Source organism: Erpetoichthys calabaricus, chromosome 2, assembly GCF_900747795.2.
Source record: "Erpetoichthys calabaricus chromosome 2, fErpCal1.3, whole genome shotgun sequence".
NCBI classification, from domain to species: domain Eukaryota; kingdom Metazoa; phylum Chordata; class Cladistia; order Polypteriformes; family Polypteridae; genus Erpetoichthys; species Erpetoichthys calabaricus.
Genome location: NC_041395.2, coordinates 160,392,903 through 160,405,303, shown reverse-complemented (window position 1 = coordinate 160,405,303; position 12,401 = coordinate 160,392,903). Strand labels below are relative to the sequence as shown.

General features: G+C 39.1%; 1 protein-coding gene across 3 annotated transcripts in view; it reads right to left on the bottom strand.

Annotated features, from left to right (window-relative positions):
* The window catches only part of stag1a (stromal antigen 1a), a 291,842-nt gene extending 281,113 nt beyond the window's left edge, over positions 1-10,729 (bottom strand). For all 3 annotated transcript variants that reach the window (XM_051923034.1, XM_051923035.1, XM_028794702.2), the window contains exon 1: positions 10,549-10,729. The gene's annotated coding sequence lies outside the window, so the exon portion shown is untranslated. The remainder of the gene's footprint in view (positions 1-10,548) is intronic.
* Between the last annotated feature and the right edge of the window lie 1,672 nt (positions 10,730-12,401).

The following is a 12,401-nucleotide window of genomic DNA, read 5'->3' as shown; positions in this document are numbered from 1 at the left end:
GCCACTCGCAATTCACTGTCGAAATGCTATTGAGATAAAGCGGATTATCAGAGGACTGGAACAGAAAGTTTCTCTATATGTAGATGACATGGTACTGTATATATCAGACCCACAAAATACTGTCCCTGCAGTCCTAACACCACTAACAGAATTTTAAAAGATTTCTGGTCTCAGAATCAAAGTGTGCTCTTCCCAGTGAATTCTCAAGCATAGAATATTAGATTGGACACCTTCCCATTTATCATCGCAGATCAGTTTAAATACGTAGGGGTAAACATCACAAGTAAATATAAAGCTCTTTATCAACAAAATTTTGCTGTCTATATGGAAAAAAATAAGCAAGACTTGCATAGATGGTCAACCCTTCATCTCACTTCAACTGGAAGAATTAACACTGTTAAGATGAATATCCTTTCTAAGCTTCTCTTTTTATTTCAAAACATTCCAATATACATTAATAGATATTTTTTTTTAAGAAATAAGACTCAACCATAACATTTATTTGGAATTCAAAACATCCACGTATCCAAAGGGCGACCCAACAAAGACCTAAGGCGGAAGGCGGTATGGCTCTACCTAACGTTCAACTTTATTACTGGGCAGCAAACATACAAACTATAAAAACCTGGACATGGACAGAAATATTCAAACATAAATAGGCTTGGTCCGCAATAGAAATAAAATCCTGCAGTACTTTTTTATATTCCTTGCTTTGTACCCCTATAAATATAAGTTATTGCCAATATACTAACAACCCAATTGTGCTTCACTCAGTCAGAATATGGAACCAATGTAGGAAGTATTTTAAGGATAGAGAAGCTTTTATCTGTGGTACATCTGCATGAGAACCACCTTTTCCCACCCTCTCAAACGTACGCAGTTAATACCTGGAAAACATCTGGGATTAAATCACTTAGAGATCTGTACATAGACAACGTTTTTGCATCCTATGAACAATTACACTCCAAATTTAACTAACCAGCAACACATTTCCTTCACTGCCTTCAAATTCGAAACTTTGTTAAACAGAACCTGTCCAATTTTCCTCACCTCCCACCTATCTCTATAACGGAAAAAATACTGCTCAGTCTCGAGGACTCAGACAGCATTTCTATAATATATAAAACTATTTTACAGTTCCTCCCTTTCAAAGATTCAAGAGAAAAGTGGGAAGATGATCTCTTACTCAGTATTTCAGAAAAGGAGTGAAAAGTAGCAATGCACAGAATTCACTCGAGCTCCATATGCGCAAAGCATAGAATTATTCAATTTAAAATTATATATCGAGCGCATCTCTCTCATTTAAAATTGTCCAAAATGTTTCCTGGGCAAGATCTAACCTGGGAACTCTGCAATCAAGCTCCGGCCTCACTGGGTCACATGTTTTGGGCCTGCACCAAATTAACATCATTTTGGACCAAAATCTTTAAATGCCTTTCAGACAGCCTTGGTGTCACAATCCCTCCTAATCCACGAACAGCTGTGTTTGGTGTACTTCCAGATGGGCTTAAAGTGGAGAAGGACAAACAAACTGTAATTGCCTTTACTACACTATTGGCATGTAGACTTAACTTGCTCAATTGGAAGAATCCTAACTCTCCTATTCTAAGTCAGTGGGTAACTGATGGTATATACTATTTGCTGGAAAAAAGCAAATTCGCACTTACAGGATCTGTACAAAACATTTTCAAAACCCGGCAGGATCTAATCAATAACATTTTAAACTAAGCATTTAAATTGAGGAAGCAGGTTCTCTCCCCTCTTTTACTCCATCTTTACTCATTTTATCTATTCATTTGTCTTTACTAGCATAAAGTTTTAAACTGCTGGCCTAGATCTCTTTTTCAGGGGTGGGGGTTGATTTGTTTCAAACCTTTTTTTTTTTTTTTTGTAAAATTCAAGTTGTGTATGGAGTGTTATTTGATTATAAAATATTTTAAAAAATTGAAATATTCTTAAAAAAAAAAGTCAATAGATAAGCATCCATTCATTCATCATCCACACCCACATTTGCAGGGAAGTTCCACGGAGCAAATGGAGCCTATCCCAGCATGCTCCAGACTCACAGCAACAACAAACCCTGCACAGGGCAATAATCAATCGGTGAGCAAGTACACACACACACACACACACATACACTAGCACAACTTTAGCAAAGCCATTCCACCCAGCCTGCATGTTTGGGCTATGAGAGGTATCCAGAGCACCTGGGGAGACCATGCAAACTACATGCACATGTAAATCCCAGTCTCCTTCACTGTGAAAAAGCAGCGCTACCACTGCAACACTTTGTGATCCAAATATATTAATTTTTATTACTATTAACTGCTGTCCTCAATATCTTCCATCATTTACTCAAAATAGAATAGGACGCCTCTGATGGTATGGCCACTTGATTCAAAGCAAGAAGCAGTCTGTGGCAAACGCAGCCTTGCACCTCAGCCAACAACGAAAGTAACCAAACCCAAAAAAATGCTGGCTCAATCAACCAAGTATTATACTCATTAAGTCAATGCTGCCACTCAAAGATGCCCTGATCAGAACAAGTGTAAAGAGACAAGTGTAAAAGCAGAACTTGCCTTAAAGCTGAACAAATGATAGAAATAAGATTAATTTATTCATTTTCTTTCCCCACCAGTGGCACAGTTATACTGGCAAAAACTCATCCATCTTTTTAACCCACTTATCCAGGGCAGGGACAGGGGAAGCAGAAGCCTATGCCATCAAGCATTCAGCACAAGGCAGGTACATCACCTGGGAGGGCACCAGTACATTGCAGGGCAAATACACACACACACACACACACACACACAACACGATTGCACCACTTTAGCAGCGGCAATTTGTTACTGTATTATTTGAGCATGCATTTGTCTGTTGTTACATGACATGGCAAAACATAACCACTGAAGAAACAGAATTTCTTTGTATAGGATTATAAGCAGAATACAGTTTGGCTCTGGTGACGTCTTGGGATTGTCATAATTTAAGAAAAACAGCTTCAAGAATCACTGATAAAATAATTATTTAAATTTCCTTTAATTATCACAAGGATGCATCATAAATGCAGAAAACATGTTTTCTTAAATAGAAATCTTTGCATCTTCAAAGTGGACATGTTCAGTAGTAATGCTGCGATTGATCAGCTGTTGATCTAAATATCCCAATTTTCACTACAAAAAACTTAATCCATGATAGGTAAAGTGGGTAATTGAAAAGGCTGCTTAGTAAACAATAGGCTTGTTAGCTTTTACATGTAAACTTATTAAGCACATTAGCCTTGTATCTTCTTGAAAAACACCTTATGAACATTTAATAGATTTGTGACTTTAAAGGTTTGTACTGTTTTTATTATTACTTTGTGCGTGTCATACAGAATATGTCTTGGTAAGAAACATGTACTGCACAATTAAAATGGAAAACCATATTTGTAAGTGCCAGTACACTTTAAAAAAAGTACAGTGAATGTATATTTCAACATCAAAAACAGCTGTAGTACAACTCATGATTGTGCATGTACACTGCCAAAAAAAAAAAATTAAGGGAACACTTAATCTTCACAGTCTAACACCAAAACAGTTAAGTTTCAGGGATATCAATCTGTGCAGTTAGGAAGCATAAGCGATTTTGTATCAACTTCATCTGCTTAGGAGCAAATATAAATGACAACAGGTGTACTGGAGATGCCACACCAAGGCAACCCCCAAAAGTGAATGGGCTTGCAGGTAGTGGCTGCAGATAATTTTCCTTAACCTTTCTCAATGATTCTTCTTTAGTTTTGCTAGTATCCTTATCACTACTGGTAGCATGAGGCAGTACCTGCATCCAATTCAGGCAGGTAGTTCAGCTCCTCCAGGATGACACATCCACATGTGCCGTCGCAAGAAGGTTTGCTGCGTCTCCCAGCACAGTCTCAGGAGAATGGAGTAGATACCAGGCGACGGGCTGTAACACAAGGAGAGCTGGACAGGGCCATAGAACTGCAGCTGGATTGAAGCCTGACTAGTATCTGCTCCTTTGTGTGAGGCGGAAAAGAAAGAGCACTGTCAGAACTGTACAAATTAATCTCCAGCTGACTACTGGTGTACATGTTTATAAGCAAAATGTCAGAAACAGACTCCATGACGGTGGCATGAGGGCCTGACATCCTCTAGTAGGACCTGTGCTCACAACCCATCACCATGCAGCTTGACTTGTATTTGCCAGAGAATTCCACGATTAGCAGCTCTGCCATTGGAGTCCCGTTCTCTTCAAAGATGAGAGCAGGTTTACACTGAGAATATGTGACAGATGTGAAACAGTCTGAAGACACCGTGGTGGACATTATGCAGCCTGCAACATCATATAGCATGTTCGGTTTTGTGGTGGGTCATTGATGGTCTGGACAGGCATATGCTTGGAGGGTCGCGCAGACCTCCGTGTGCTAGACAAAGGTACCTTGAATGCTGTTAGTTACCAGAATGAGATCCTCAAGAGCCATTAGTACATTCTACGCCAATAAAAGCCACAGACTGTCTAGAAGCTCACTGATGCCCTGACCCAGGTCTGGGAGGAGGTTTCCCCCCAGCCCACCATTTGTAAGCCCAGACGTTGCCAAGAGTACATACAGGTACATGGAGTCCGTACACACTAGAGAGTCACATTATGTTTTGCCGTAATGAAATTCATGCAAGTTAGATCAGCCCGTGGTTTCAATTTCGGACTTCAGTTTTCAGTGTGATGTTGAATCCAGCCCTCAATTAGTTGATGATTTTGGTTTTCATTGATCATTGTTGCATCATTTTGATGTCAACAAATTACACAGTATTACTCAGTAAAGATTTTCCACTTGAATATTTCGTTCATTGAAAGCCAGTGCATGATGTGTTCTCTTAATTTTTTGAGCAGCATACATTTAAATTTAATCTGTGTTTAACTGCCAATTAATTGAATCACTGTATGAGAACATGTATTTTTTCTTAGACAAATACTGAAAATTACTCTTTTTAAATTAAGCTTTGCTTCATATAAGTACATTACAGAAGAAATTAAACAATATAACAGCTTGTAATTATGCTTGTAATTTATCCCTTATATATGATGGATAAATACTTTCTGTACATATTTTACGAGTTTAAAAAATGTATGTATTTTAAGGTAATTTTATTTCAGTATTTTTACGGTCACTGAACAATAAAAACTGAACGGGTAACACGTGCTGTACAGCTTAATTATAAAAATACCAAAGTTAACACTTTAATATGCATTTGGTTAGGCAGCCGCTTAGAGCAAGAAGTTTATTAATCAGTATCAGAATCTGTCAATTCAGTAACATGAAATCTGTGATCAGTACAAGTCCTAAAACTGCCAGATAAGTGCACTTTCCTGTATCTGTTTTAATAAAACAGAGTCACAGGAAATCATAGATAATCCAGACAGCCACATGCAACTGGCTAGAACCGATACAATTTTAAAATGATCAAAAACATAAAGATACATGTAGATCTTCATATGAGATAGCGTGATGCACAAAGTGAACTACACAGGGACTTAATCCAGTTCCAGATTTTTTCCTAATTTTAAAAGTACCCCAATTTAATTAAATGGAGAATCGCATGCTTGAGTAAATGTTTTCACGACAAAACCAAACTAACATTTCTTTGTACAAAAAATCAAGGTAATGTGGAATAAACTACCAAGTCCCAAAGCTGATGCAATGACACCTTAAGTTCCTTGAGGTAAATTGTGTCTCATTTGCCAAATCTATGTTACAAATACATAAAAAAAAACAGATACCCAACATAAGCAATAACAAATGAATGTGACTTGTGACTGTACAGCAATCAATCCAAACCACACTGCAGGACATGAGAGATATTGGCTCTGTCACAAGGAACAGCACAACCACACTTTAAGGGGCAACAGAAGGACTTACATTGGTTTACCTTTTCTATTAGTCAGTCTGTTGTGTGTACTCTTCTTAAAAACCTATTAAATATTGCATTAATCGAGTAGTTTACAGTAATCCCTCCTCCATCGCGGGGGTTGCGTTCCAGAGCCACCCACGAAATAAGAAAATCCACGAAGTAGAAACCATAGGTTTATATGGTTATTTTTATATTGTCATGCTTGGGTCACAGATTTGCGCAGAAACACAGGAGGTTGTAGAGAGACAGGAACGTTATTCAAACACTGCAAACAAACATTTGGCTCTTTTTCAAAAGTTTAAACTGTGCTCCATGACAAGACAGAGATGACAGTTCCGTCTCACAATTAAAAGAATGCAAACATATCTTCCTCTTCAAGTCAGGAGCAGATGTCAGAGAGATAGAGAAAAAAAGCAAACAAATCAATAGGGCTGTAGCTTTTAAGTATGCAAAGCACCGCGGCACAAAGCTGTTGAAGGCGGCAGCTCACACCCCCTCCGTCAGGAGCAGAGAGAGAGAGAGAGAGAGAGACAGAGAAAAACAAACAAGCACAAATCAATACGTGCCCTTCGAGCTTTTAAGTATGTGAAGCACTGTGCAGCATGGCGCTTCAGGAAGCAGCTTGCACAGAAGGTAGCAACGTGAAGATAATCTTGCAGCATTTTTAGACGAGCATCCTTATCGTCTAGGTTTGCGAACAGCCCCCCTGCTCAATCCCCCTACGTCAGGATCAAAGAAAGTCAGTGCAAGAGAGAGACGGAGAAAAGTAAGTTGGATAGCTTCTCAGCTATCTGCCAATAGCGTCCCTTGTATGAAATCAACTGGGCAAACCAACTGAGGAAGCATGTACCAGAAATTAAAATATCCATTGTCCGCAGAAATCCGCGAACCAGCAAAAAATCCGCGATATATATTTAAATATGCTTACATATAAAATCTGCGATGGAGTGAAGCCGCGAAAGGCGAAGCGCGATATAGCGAGGGATTACTGTAATACCAAAAAAGCTCTTCATAGTCACATTCTCCAACTATTGTGTTAGCAGAAACTAGCTATTGGATGCTTCTATCGCAAAATGTAACAAAAATATTATAGCCGATTCTGTTTGTCTTGCCTGGACTCCTAGCCATATGCAGCTAATAGAAACATGTCACCTAGGCCAACATTATCAGACACAAAGCAATACCCTCATTAATTATTTTAGGTACTAGAGCATTTCATATTTACAATTATTACTTAACTCACAATTCTGGTTATTTGCCAGCTTCTCCTAAGTAATTAAATGTAATGGAAACATAGGACAATTCATACAAAAACTACCGACAATATACACTAAAACAAGTATGAACCAACAATCCCAACAAACAAGAAAAACAAAGGGAAATAGTTAAGATTTTTTATAATGAGTCTAAAAATAATCAGTAGAAAACACAAACTATTTTATCAAAAAAGTAATTTAGATTGCAGAGAATCTCCACTTCATTATTACTAATCCTCACACAAAAAGTTGAGAAACTGGAAATACCACCTTGTGATGTTATGTTGCCAAAAATACAGTATATTGAAGCAATATTTAAAGCATTCACTGCGTGAATTTGTGAATTTCCCATTGGGATTAATAAAGTATCTATCTATCTATCTATCTATCTATCTATCTATCCAGTCTACCACAAGCAAAAGTCACTCATTAGCTTATTCTCATTCATACATTAACCACTTATACTTTCAATCCAAAATGTATTAATACAAACACATTTTTCGGTCTTGTGCCTTTGATTAAAAACTTAGAATTAGGCAATAACTGCTTTTATATGTACAATATATTGTGTTATATGTACAGTAAGCTACAGATACCATCAATTTGCCAGTAGTGCAGGCATTCCCTCTACTGAGAAATATTCATCCTCATTCAAAACAGCACAACTGTGCTAACCATCTCAAGCATGGGACCAAAATTAGCTTAATAGATAAAGGAGAATGAACTTAACTAACCCTGGGAAAACCTTGAATTCATAAATCGGTGTTAAAATTGGGGACAGATTGAACAAATCGACCAAGAGTAACGGTCAAAAATCACTTTCAAAATGGATACAAAACATGAAGGCACTAAAAAGACATTATAAAGTTGTTATTGTGATAACGCATGCTTATTCAGGCAGATTTTCTTTGCTTTTCTTTCTTGAAGATATTTGCTTAAACATGTAGCTGTTTTACCATGACTGTTTTTCAAGTCAAAACTCAGAACTATGAGAAAAGAATACTGTTCTTATACAGACAAAACTGCAGAAGTGTTTAATGTAGTTGAATAAGAGAACCTTGCAATTGTGTTTATGATGGGGTTTTTTCTACTCAATTAGTTATTTAAGTAGTTAGAATTGTTTCTTTATTAAAAAAAGAAAAGCTCACAAGACAAAAACTACATATTTGTAGATATCACCCACACCTATGCATAATGAGCACAAGCAAGCTACGTGTGTCTCAACACGTAGGGCATTTAGCAAAATAATACATTTATTAAATAAATTCGGCATTAATTATACACTTTTTTGCAATAAGAGTTTTCTAATTGGAACTGAATTACTCAAATTATTCAAAATTCACTCAGTGAAGCCCAAAGAGAAAATAAAATACACACAATGTGGGGTTTAAAATATCAATTGATGCATTTATTGAGTGATTATCTTTTTTCACTGGTTTACCAAGGTAATGACTCTTAACAACTATGACAAATGTACTGTTACACAGCCCACTTTACACTTGAACATGTCGATCACTCGAAATGCATAACACAGAAAAACTAACAAGAGGACTTTACACAAGTGTCAGAAGATCGGAAGATGAAATTATAGGTTAACCATCCTGAAATTAACAACAACAAAACCGTTATACCCCTAACCATCTTTTCTAATTTTTCCAGTGCGGGAAATCATGTTTTCATTTTGATGATACACACTGAAGCAAACCCTCTACCAAATGAAACAGAAAATAATACAATTGTCTACGTGTATATCTTTAACTTTGAGCAAACACGGTTAAGTGACCTGGTCGGAGTAACGAAGAGAGCTGGAGGCGATGATCGAACTAGCAACAGAGTTTTCCTCCATAAACAGAAAGCAATTTTTACCAAAACAAAGCACCAGATGCATGGTCCACATAAATGTTCAATTTGTAGTAATATTAACGTTAAAGAATTGGGCGCACATATTTCCTGAGAGTTCAGGCACTCTTCCCCCATTATATCAACACTAAACTACCGCGATCCCAAGTGAGAAATCTCAGGTGTTTCACTCTAATACAGATTCATTAAAAGGAAAGAACAATCCGTGAGGCGATGCCACCAAACAGTTTGTCTTTAAGATGTAACAAACCCAAAATTGTGTCCAAAAAAGCTGCATGACAACAAAGAAAGGCGCTCTGCGATTCTGACAAGTTTTCAGAAAATAAGCCAGCAAACCTGGCAACAGGAAGAGAGGCGGGGCTTCGCGTTACTATAAATATTTTTTTAAGTCTCCCGCCAAAAACGTGGGGGAGGTGAAGTGAGCTTTTGATAATGCAAATTAATTAAAACAGACAAGATTTCTTCACTTCTAAAAACTAATATAAAGACAACTATTGGGGAAGGAACCAAAACCGAGCATCGCGTCCAGCTGGCGGTGGGGGGCACGTACAACACATTGGTTATTCGGGAGATAGAAACAGAGGCGAGCCCGGCGGTAGGGACCGCCATGTAAACAAACGTCTGCTGTCGCAGAATAAAACACAAGAACACAATGCGCCAAACAGCACGCTTTTAATGGACGTGACAGTTTACATGACAAAAACTGGCGCTTTTTTCTACACCTCCAGTGTGTGACTCCCTCGAGATGTTATGTGCCCCCAATCATGACAACCACTAACATTAAAACTGTGCTCACCCGCTAATTTTCAAACACGTATAGAAAGGAAAGAATGCTGATCGTGTCGTCACCGGGCATGAAAAATCAGAGGTGCAATGCTTACACAACCATCACTGCCTGAAACAGGCATACATAAAGAAGGTATATCCACAAATACCAGCCAGAAACGTGCGCTTTATCTGACGTGCAACACAATTCGGGACACTAATCTGTCAGCGTGTCAAGCTTCGGATGAGACCGCGTCTAAAGCAGACGTGCACTTATCCTTATGTAAGAATTGCCGCCACATCTGTCCACAAGAGCTCGCTTGCTTGCCTGCCTCTCTCTCTTTCTCTCTCTCTCTCTCTCGCTCGCTCGCTCGCTCCCCCTCTCTCTTTGCACTATCCTCAATGTCCGCCTTCCACCAAAAAAGGAGCTACATTACATTTAATAGTGAGGAACGACACAGTGCACTCGCCGGCCGTCCCGGGCTCAAACGCACCCCTCTGCCTCTGCCAAGTCTCCGTTTACGCGGATGCAACACTAAAGTGGACACGCAAATTCTAAAACGCGGGCAACAGCAGGTAGGAGAGAAAGAAAAAAACACGAGAAAGCCCGTTCCCCCGTCAAGCTGCTGGCTCCCATCCCCCACAGGCGCCCTCTCTCCCTCTCCGTCCTCCATTTTTAATCTGCTCTCCGACTCCCTTTTCCACCTCACATATTAACAAAAAAAACACCTCCCCCGCCAAACAAATACGCGCCGACTCACCTTTCGTGTCCATTCCGGTACCGTTTAACACTCCAAGATGTTAAAATATAGTAAAAAGCCACAAAAAGGGGACGATTTTTAATTGGAAATTGGACCGAGAGCGGAACCGCGCCTTTCAACAGAGCAGCAATCCTAAGCCGCCATCTGGTGGCATTTTCCACAATTGAATGGCGCAGCGGCAAACCGGAACAGGGGCGCCCTCTGGCGGCCACATGCCGAAGGTCCGAGGGTGAGGGCACGCGCACGCGCGTGCGCGTGGCGGAGGAAGGCGACTCCGCCCCTAGCCAAATCTCCGCCTCAACACTCACCACCACCCCTCCTTCCGTCATTCATGGTATTGTTTGGCGGCGCAAGGAAGTGGGGTGTTGAGAAGAAGAGGCGGCGGGGAGGAGCAGATTTTAGAAACATGATTTACATTGTTGGGCTCTGTTCTTTTTTTCTGTTCAGAGAGACTTAAAAAAAACTGGCATTGTCTCATGGCTTCTAGCTTCGTCACAGGCAACGAGGGATAACGCGGGGAGTCCCGCTTCTCCTTCAAGTGACCCTGAGCGGACTGAAGCCGATGTCACGCGGCCCCTTTAGAGCTGACAAGAGACGTGTGTGCGCGCGCGTATATGTCCCTCTTGAAAATCTTAATCGATTTCCCAAGGACGTTGCCAAAGGCTTTATAAATATGTCGTCTGTTGCGAATGCCTCCCACTTGGCGCAATCTTCAGAAAAGCCGTGTGGCAATAGATGGCCATTAGTTGGCGCTATCGTCTTTAAAACAGTAATGTTTCCCCAACGAAACCTTTCAGCTTCAAGTCGTTTTAATTGGTTTCTCCTAAGGGACCTCTTTCGGTAAATCTTTTTTTAATAATAAAGAGCTGCTTGATAGGCAATACCGGTGGCCTGACCATGCTTTTTGCTTCTGGTGTGTTCTGTTTTATGACGCAGTCTGAATCCCTTTTTTTAGTTATACATTTTGGCTGCCCATTGAACAGACCTGTCATGACAAGGATTAGCAGATTAAAGGAGAGAAAAGCCAAGCAAAATGACACCTTTTATTGGCTAACTAGAAAGATTACAATATGCAAGCTTTCGAGGCAACTCAGGCCCCTTCTTCAGGCAAGATGTAACAGATTAAAGGATAAAAGCAAATGCCGTACAGGGTATAACGTTTAGTGTGTGTTAGCATTTGCTTTGGCTTCTGAGAAACCGGAAAACCCAGTTGAAATCCCATTAGATATTTTAAATACTGCCTGCAGCTAGACTTTATTAAATTTGATAGAATTTGAGTCATAGGCTACGGTTAGATTTTTAGTTCAAATATATGATACAGTAATGTCAGTGTAGGCAGTGCCTGAAGTACTCTGGATATTAAAACATTTTTTTGCCCACGATCAACACAATATGTACAAGTACAACCAATTTGCTAAAATACACTACTAGTCAAAAAGTCTGAATACAATTTAGAATTTCCATGTTTTTAATTAAAATTGATACCCTTTTTATCAATATACCATTAAATTGATTTAAAAATACAACCAAGCCATTACTAGTGATGATAATGGCTGTTTTTGTTTTTTGACTATTTTTTATTATTCCCATATGATCATACAGCCCCATTTTCAGCAGCCACTCCTTCATGGTAAACTCCCTTAGCTTATCTTTAATTAGTGATTTTAAATGCTAATTGGTTATTAGAGAAACCTTTGTAATTGCATTAGCACCACTGAAACTGATTATTCTGTTTGCTTGGTTTGCAAGGTTCTGGCATAAAAAAATGGCCAAAATGAAACAGCTTTCTCAAGAAACATTTTTTTTTTGCATAATGAAGGCTATTCCAAGTGACAGATTAAAAAGAAATGGAA